At 40.7% G+C, this 9,063-nt stretch overlaps 1 pseudogene; it reads left to right on the top strand.

Moving 5' to 3' along the window:
* The first annotated feature begins 3,946 nt into the window (after window positions 1–3,946).
* Window positions 3,947–4,986, top strand: LOC102844261 (annotated as a pseudogene).
* Window positions 4,987–9,063: the final 4,077 nt, after the last annotated feature.

Here is a 9,063-nt window from a genome sequence, read left to right as displayed (position 1 = left end):
TTAGTAGTTTTGTTAGCTGCCATTGCATCTATATTACTCATAGCTGTCTCCTGAATGACAGATCTGAACCTTGCTCTATTCTGTGACATCCTCATGATATTCACCAGGCTCATGCCTATTGTTACAGGCACTGTGCCAACATATTCTTGAAGGTCTTTCTGTCATTCACTGACCTTTCCCAGCATAATTGCTTTTTCTAATGAGTGCCTCTCCTGATAACATATCCAAACTATATGAGACAATTTCACCATCCTTACCTCTAAAAACCACTCTGGTTATGCTTCCTTCCAAACAGATGGGTTAGTTCTTTTGACAGTCCATACAAAACTCTTTGCCAAGACCACTGTTTAGAGAAATCAATCTGGTTGTTGTTGAGTACTAGAGTTGGAACCAACCCATAGATGACTCTCTGCAGGTTTGCAGAGGCAATAAAATGCCTGAGATGGCCCATTTTTCACCCATAGAGTAACTGATAGATTTGAACCATGTGTCTTTAGGTTGACAGTACAACTTCTTACAACTAGGCCACCAGAGCTCCACTTTTTTTATGTTTTCCTTATTCACTGTCCAGTTTTCAGATGTGCAATTGAACATTCTGTTGTTTAGATCAGGTATATTTTATTCTTTAAATTTATATCCTTGCTCATTAGTTCTTTGGAGAGGTCCTTGACAGGAAATTTTTCCAAAGCAGGACACTTTTTATTGCTTGATAGTTGTTTCCACGGATGCTGACTGTATATCCAAATAAAGTGATATAATTGACAACTTCAGTCGTTTCTCCATTCATCATGATGGTATTTTTTGGTCCAGTGGTAAAGATTTTTGTTTTCTTGATGTTGATATCTGACATATTTGAGGACTGTAGTCTTTGATCTTCTGCCATGTTTCAAGTTTTCTCCACTTTCTGCAAATAACCTTGTTTCATCTGCAGAAGCCATATTCTTTTTTTCATATCGTCAAGCTTCTTGACTTTTTCAGCATACAGAGAATGGATTTAACATTGAAGCACACATCTCTTGATGTAAAGCCAGGGAATATTCCTTTGTTCTAAAACAGTTAAAACAACTGTTTCTTGATTATTTGTAAGTTTAACATGAACTCAATTAAGTGTTCTGGATTCCCATTTTTATTCATGACAACTAAAATTTTCTTTTAATTTCCTGGTTGCTAAGCCAAGAGTGTTGATTGTGGATCCAAGCAAACTAAAACTGTTAACATTCTCAATCTCTTCACCATCCATCACAATGCTGCAAATTGGCCCAGTGGTGAGAATCTTTGTTTTCTTGATATTGAACTTCAATCCATATTGAATAATACAGTCCTTGACCTTCTGTAGCGAACGCTTCAGATCCTCACCAGTTCCAGCAAGCAGGGTTCTTTAATCTATATAACGCAGACTGTTGATGAGTCTTCCTCCAATCCTGATGTCACATTTCTCCTTATAGAACACAGCTTCCCGGACACCCTTCCCAATTTTTAACCATATAGTGTCCCAGCGTTTCCTTGCTCAGTTCTGATGACTGTCTCCTGGTCCAAATAAAGGTTTCACATAAGCACAATCAAGTGTTCTGGGATTCCCACTCTTCTCAGAGTTAGTCACAGTTTGTTTTGGTCCACACAGTCAAATGCCTTTGCACAGTCAATGAAACACAGATAAATATTCCTATGGTACTCTCTGCTTTCAGCCAAGATCCACATAACCTTAGCTACAGTATCTCTAGTACCATGATCCCTTCTAAACCCAACTGCATGTCTGGCAGTTCTCTGCTGATGTGCTGTTCCAGTTGTTTTTGGATAATTGTCAGCAGAATCTTGCTTGCATGTGATATTAACATTGTTTGATAATTGCCACACTCTCTCAGATCATCTTTCTTTGGAATGGGAACAAATATAAATCTCTTCCACTCAGTAGGCCATATGGTTGTCCTCCAGATTTCTTGGCACAACTTGGTCATCATATCTAGGGTAGCATCTGCTTGTTGAAATATATCAATTGGTATACCGTCAATTCCTGGAGTCTTGTTTTTTCCAATTCTTTCAGAGCAGCTTGGACTTCCTCCTTCATCACTATAGACTCTTGCTCATACGTTATTTCATTAATTTCTTCAATTCCTTTTGATACAATGACACTGTATACTTTTTCCATCTTCTTTTTATACTTCCTGGATCGTTTACTATTCTGCCCAAAACATCCTTAGGTATTGCAACTCAAGGCTTCAATTTGTTCTTTAGTTCCTTGAGCATAAGAAATGCTGAATGAATTCAGCCCCTTTAATTTTCTGCTGTCAGAGACCTCTCCAAAGTACTGAAGAGCAATGATGTCCGTCTGGAGACTAAAGAGCACCTGATACAGCTCATGATCTTTACAATCATTTGCTATGCATAGAGAGCTGGACAATGACTAGAGATGATAGAAAGAGAATTGATGCCTTTGACCTGTGGTGTTGGAGAAGAGTGTGGAATATTCCATGGACTGCTAAGAGAATGAAGAGGTTTGTCCTGGAGAGGGTTAAACCAGGATGTTCCTTGGAGGCAAGGATTCTGAGGCTTCATCTGACATACTTCTGACATATTGCAAGGAAGGGCCAGTCCTTGAAGAGAGACGTCATGCTTGGGAGAATGGAAGGACAGTGAAGGAGATGAAAACCCTCTATGAAATGGATTGATTCAATGACTAGGGTAATGGGGGTAGGTTTGTTAGAGGCAGATTGGCATTGGATAGAGCAGGGTTTAGGACTGTTCTACATAGGGTCCTTTGAGTTGCAGGTGACTTGATGGCACATAACAACAACAGTAACAATTAGTTTACCATCCAAACAGTTAGATGCCTTTGCATAATCAATAAAACACAAATAAAAATCTTTCTGGTATTTTCTATCCTCACACCAGATCTCTCTGACATCAGCAATGATATTCCTCATTTTAAGAGTTCTTCTCAAATTATCTTAGAATCCTAGAATGTCTATGTTCCAGGCATTTAGTTAGCATATTTTATATAAAATCACACTGCTATCTAGTCAATTCCAGCTCATGGCAACTCTCCATCAGATTTCATTGGTCGTAAATGTTTATGAAGCTAATGGATTTGAGTCCCGCCTTTTTATTAGCAGCCCAGCATATTACCTATGCCATCATATAACTACCTATGCCAAGCCATGCCATGTTGTGTTGTTATGTTCTGACAAGTGATTTACAACTCATAGAAACCCCATGAACAGTAGATCCAATACTCATCCTGTTCTGTACCATCCTCACAATTCCTGACACACTGTAGCCCATTGCGGCAGTCACTACGTGCATCTGTCTACCTGGTTGAGGACCTTCCTCTGCTTTGCTGACACTCACCCTTCCAAACAGCATGTCCCTTTCAAGGAATATCACCTCTTAGAAACATGCCCAAGGTATATGAGGTGAAGCCTCACCATCCTTGCCTCTAAAGAGCATTCGGCTGCACCCTCTCCAAGTCATATTGTTTTGTTCTTTTGGAAGTCCTTTAGATGTTCAGTTCTCTTCTCCAATAGGTAACCAAATTTAAGTTTAACCTTTGGAGTAATTGAATAGTAAAGTATTCAGATAGGTTTTCTGGGAAATAAATGGAATATTTAGTCTTTTTATTTTTGTACTTATTTCACACAGGAGGTAAATGGGCTATCAGATGCAAAATTTTAATATTATAGCTCTGTAACTACTGCCTCAGAAAAGGAGTACTTTGTCCTTAGGCAAGAAAACTATATTCTAGAATGGCCTTTACACTGGAATCTATCTTTACCTCATACTGTAAGCCCGGCGCGCAGCAGCTCCATTGTGTGGCTGGAGTCGGCCGCCGCTAGGGGCGTGTGCCGGCTGCTCTCTGCGTCTACGCACCTGGTCTGCTGCTGGTCCCCAGCCTTCGCGGTCCTCCGATCGACCGCCCTCCGCAGCCTTCGGGCCCTTGCGCACCACGGCTATGTCGCGCGTCTACATAGGACGCCTTAGCTACAGCATACGAGAAAAGGACATCCAACGATTTTTCATTGGCTACGGCCGTCTCCTCGAAGTAGACCTCAAAAATGGGTACGGCTTCGTGGATTTCGAGGACTCCCACGACGCCGACGACACTGTCTACAAGCTGAACCGCAAGGAGCTGTGTGGCGAGTGTGTGATCGTGGAGCAAGCCTGCCGCCTGCGCCGGGACCGCGCCGGCTACAGCTACAGAAGCCGCAGTGGTGCAGGTGGATACAGCAGTCGGCGAACTTCAGGAAGAGACAAATACGGACCTCCTGTTCGTACAGAGTACAGGCTTATTGTAGAAAATCTTTCTAGTCGTTGCAGTTGGCGAGATTTAAAGGATTTCATGAGACAAGCAGGTGAAGTGACCTACGCGGATGCTCACAAAGAACGGACAAACGAAGGTGTGATTGAGTTTCGCTCCTACTCCGACATGAAGCGTGCTTTGGATAAACTGGACGGTACAGAAATAAATGGCAGAAATATTCGGCTTATTGAAGATAAACCACGAACGAGCCACAGGCGGTCTTACTCTGGAAGCAGATCCAGGTCTCGATCTCGAAGACGGTCACGAAGTAGGAGTCGCAGGAGCAGCCACAGTAGATCTCGAAGTGTCTCAGAAAGTCGCTCCAGATCTAGGTCTCGGAGCAGAGGTCGGTCACGTTCTCGATCAAAAGGCAGGAAATCCGGATCCAAGAGCAAATCTAAGCCCAGGTCTGTTTGGGGCTCTCGTTCTCGCTCCCGAAGCAGATCTAAAGATGCTTATGGGAAGTCTCGAAGCAGATCCAATTCTCGCTCGTGGTCTCCCAAGGAAAATGGCAAAGGTGATACCAAGTAAAAATCCAGATCAAGGAGCCAGTCTGGGTCTAAGTTACCCCTCCCTCCTCAGCCTCCAAGGCTCATTCCGCCTCCCCTCCACCAAAAAGAGCTGCATCAAGATCCCGTTCTCGATCTCGCTCCAAGTCATGGTCAAGGTCCAGATCGAGTTCCAGAGATTAACCCCGAACTCTTCCCTCCTTTGCACACTATTTACGAACACTTTCCTACTCCCCTAGGCAGTTACTCTCTCCTCTTTGTACTTGGCCTCTTCTACAAGAGGAATTACCTGAAACTGGTACACCGAGATTTGATTTGTGGCCAAATTTTGAAAAACATGAGGTTCTAAAGAAATGGTGGCATGAAGTGAAACACCCAGTCCCCTCTTTGTAGAATTAAGATAACTGTGATTTTATAGCTTTGAGCTAAAATACCTTTTGTAAAGATTAAGCTCACTTAGAATTTTTTTTAAGTATTCAGCAGCATATGCTGCAGACTTTTTTTTTATTTGTTTGTTTACTTTTAAATTAACTGTTTTAAGCTTTGAATACTTAAGGCTTTAGAGGGAGAACCCAATTTCCAATTATGTTGGCTTTTTATAAAGCTAGTTATGTAAGATTTCAATAAAAGTTTCCTACCAACATGATTGCCTTATTGAATAAGTCAGTATCAAATTCCTGTAATTAGAATTATGTGATGGCAACAAGCTTGCTTGTACTATGTGCCTAACAAAACATGATTTTCTTTTTTTTTCTTTTAACAGCACAAAATGTTATCCAAATTGAATAATTTATTGCTGGTCAGAAGCTCGCCTTGTTTTACTCTTTGCTCCCATCATCGCTCCAGCAGACATCAAGAACCGGCTCTGTGTGCATCTGCTGAGCTTTCGGGATTGTCTGTCCACTGTCTTGAACCTCCCAACAGCGAACATCATTAGCCCAAGATCCTGCAATAAGAAAGTTCCCCGGCAACGTGGGTGGGCTAAAAGACAGGCAGCCAATGCTGTCATCAGGAGAAGATGTGACTTCAATGTCCTTCATAGGGTTGTGATTGTCTATGGTTGTGCTGGCAAACATGCTGGTCCCACCAGTTGCAAAGCCCTATGTTGTTCCAAAGAGACTCATTTGGTCCTGAGAGGCACGCCGCGGCTGGCAGCTGGCAGCGGGGGACTGGACGGGCCTGGCAGCCGGCGACCCCGCTCTGCAGCGACGGCGAGGGGGACGGGCCACCGGCCGGAGTGCGAGAGCCTGCGGGCTCCTCACGCCGGGGCCAGAAACGGCCGCACTACCGCAAAAAACATGATTTTCAATACATATCTATTAAATGAACAATCTGCATTATGCAGATGACACAACCCTGCTTGCTGAAACTGAGGAGGATCTGAAGTGCTTGCCGCAGAGAGTCAAGGACTGCAGCTTTCAATATGGATTAAGGGTCAATAACAAGAAGACAAAGATTCTCACCACTGGGCCAATTGGCAGCATCAGGATGGATTGTGAAAAGAATGAGATTGTTAACAGCTTTAGTTTGCTTGGCTCCATAGTCAACACTCTTAGCACCAGCAGCCAGAAAATTAAAAGACGTATTATGATGGAAAAGTCTGCTGTTAGGGACCTCTCCAAAGTACTGAAGAGCAGTGGTGTCTCTCTGGAAACTAAGGTGTGCCTGATACAGGTCATGATTTTTACAATCACTTGCTATGCATCAGAGAGCTGAACAATAACTAGGGAGGATAGAAGGAGAATTGATGCCTTTGAGCTATTGTGCTGGAGAAGAGTATTGAGAGTACCTGGACTACTAGGAAAGCAAACCGATTCATCCTGTGGAGGGTTAAACTGGGCGGCTCCTTGAAGGCAAGGATTCTGAGGCTTTGTCTAATGTACTTTGGACATGTTGTGAGAAGGGACAGGTCCTTGGAGAGGGACATCATGCTTGGAAAGGTGAAGGGACAGCACAGGAGGGAAAGGCCCTCTATGAGGTGGATTGATTCAGTGACTGGTGTAATTGGGGTGGGTGTGTCAGAGACAGTGAGATTGGTACAGGACAGAACAAAGTTTAGGGCTGTTGTACATAAGGTTGCTAGGAGTCGCAAGTGACTCAACGGCAGGTAACAACAACATCTATTAAATAAAAAAGAAAAAGAAAAACAGTTATCTAGAACAATTTGTAACTTGCTCTGCAATTAAGAGTGGTTAAAGCAAAATTAAAAAATTATCAAGGAAGGAGATGACCAAAAGATCCTATCACTCCAGAAGATAAAGTTGTATAATGAAATGGACAAAGATCTGGAGTTAGAAAAATAGGAGATAAGAACACGTAGAACATTTGTCAAGCTCAAAAATCTTAAAGTATTCAAACCTCCATTTGCAATATTGAAGCTTTCTGCAGCAGAAAAGCACAGGCTTTGAACGGTAATAATGAAAGATGTTGTGGACAAAATATCTAATTATTCAGGAGGGGTAAAAAAATAAGATGGATGGATAAGCAGATTCACTGTATCAAAAAGAATTGGTTGTTACTCAAACATTTTAAGAGGTAGCATATAGACAAGAATTGCTGGTAGTGAATGTAAAAGTCAGAGTGGCACTGAAGGCATTGATGAGAAACCGACACCCTCATAATAGTTGGAAAACCATTTGAGAAGTTTCAACAAAAAAACACAGCCCTATATGTGTCCATACCTCTATACCAGGAAATCTGGAACAGTTACCTAACTAACTGACTGGAAGAGATCCACTTTTGTACCCACTCAAAAGAAAGGTGACCTAATAAAATACAGAAATCATAGAAAAGTATCATTAATGTCATATTCAAGTAAAATCTTTCTGATAATAATTGAAAACTTTATGGAGAAATACCTCAACAAGGAACTATTAGAAATTCAATCTGGAATGAAAAGAGGATGTGAACAAAGGATACCATTGTTGCCAGATGGATCTTGACCCAAAAAAAATGTACACGTTTGAGAATCAACAGTTTTGAAGGAAGAAGTCAAAGTTGCACTGAAGGCATCAGAGAGAATCAAGACTTCAAGAAATAATTCAATATGGATTGAGATGTTTCAACAAACTCATGTAGTTTTTGAGGTTCTAACTTGCATATTTCCAAGAAAATTTGATGATTCTGTTTCAGATTGATAAGAAGAGATGCAGATTTACTTTCAAAGAAAGGTGATTTGAGAATACACACAAATTTTCAAGAATATCACTAATATGAAACACAAGTATTCTACTGAAAAAAAAAATTGTACTAACAATTGCAGCAATACATTGAAAAGCAATTTCCAGAAATTTAAACATCATTCAGTAAAGGACAGGAATAGGAAATAATCATTGCTGGTGTCAACTGAATCTTGGCTAAAAGCAGAGAATTCCACAAATACGTTTACTTGTATTTTATTGACTTTTCAAAGGTAATCAACTATTTTTTTCCACTAAGAAGAAAATATTAATTACAATGCAAAGAATGCGCATTCAGGAACACTTATCCATGTCCCTGTATATACATATATATGTATGTGTGCACATATAAACATATATAGGAGTGGCATCCACTTCCTAAATAACGTGCCTCCAGAAATTCTATGAACTTTGGTAAATGTTGATAGTTGTAGAGGGGATTCAGGCCTTTTGTCCATACGGTCGATATGAGTTGTACTCAACTTCAAGGTTATCAACAACAACAACATGTGTATATATGGAAAGATAACTGTCAGACAAAAATAAGGAGATTATTAAATCATAAAAATATGCATCAAAGTGTTAGCCTTTCACTGTGCTATGTTATACAAATAATCTGAGAAGCTGGACTGTATGAGGGAAAATAGAGCATCAGGATTGAAGGCGCAGGTTTCTTATGTAAGGTTTGTATATATAATCTCCTATATCTTGTTTGAGATAGATGACCTAGTAGTGTCCAAAATCCGTAAAATGAAGTTATGAGAAACATACAAGTTTTTCCACTCCTCTTTTTTCGTATTTGAAGGTTAAAATTTTTAAATTATGAAATGAGCCAGATGTGATCATATATGTAAGAAAACTGCAATATAGTGCAAAACCACAACAGAATAGGAACCTGTTCCTTACAGTACCCAAGGAAACAAATTCACTACCCGCTGCTCTCACCATGCCTCCTTATACTTGTACATCTTTATTTAAAATACTCATTTCACATTCATCCCCACTGATAAAGATAGCATAAACTATGAGAGTTGGACATAGAGTAAGAAAAGACGATCTTAAAGTTTGAGAGGTAATGAAT

The sequence above is a fragment of the Elephantulus edwardii genome, unplaced genomic scaffold (genome assembly GCF_000299155.1).
Source record: "Elephantulus edwardii isolate Elephantulus edwardi_28Jun2011 unplaced genomic scaffold, EleEdw1.0 scaffold00167, whole genome shotgun sequence".
NCBI lineage: Eukaryota > Metazoa > Chordata > Mammalia > Macroscelidea > Macroscelididae > Elephantulus > Elephantulus edwardii.
This window is presented reverse-complemented; position numbering and strand designations above follow the sequence as displayed.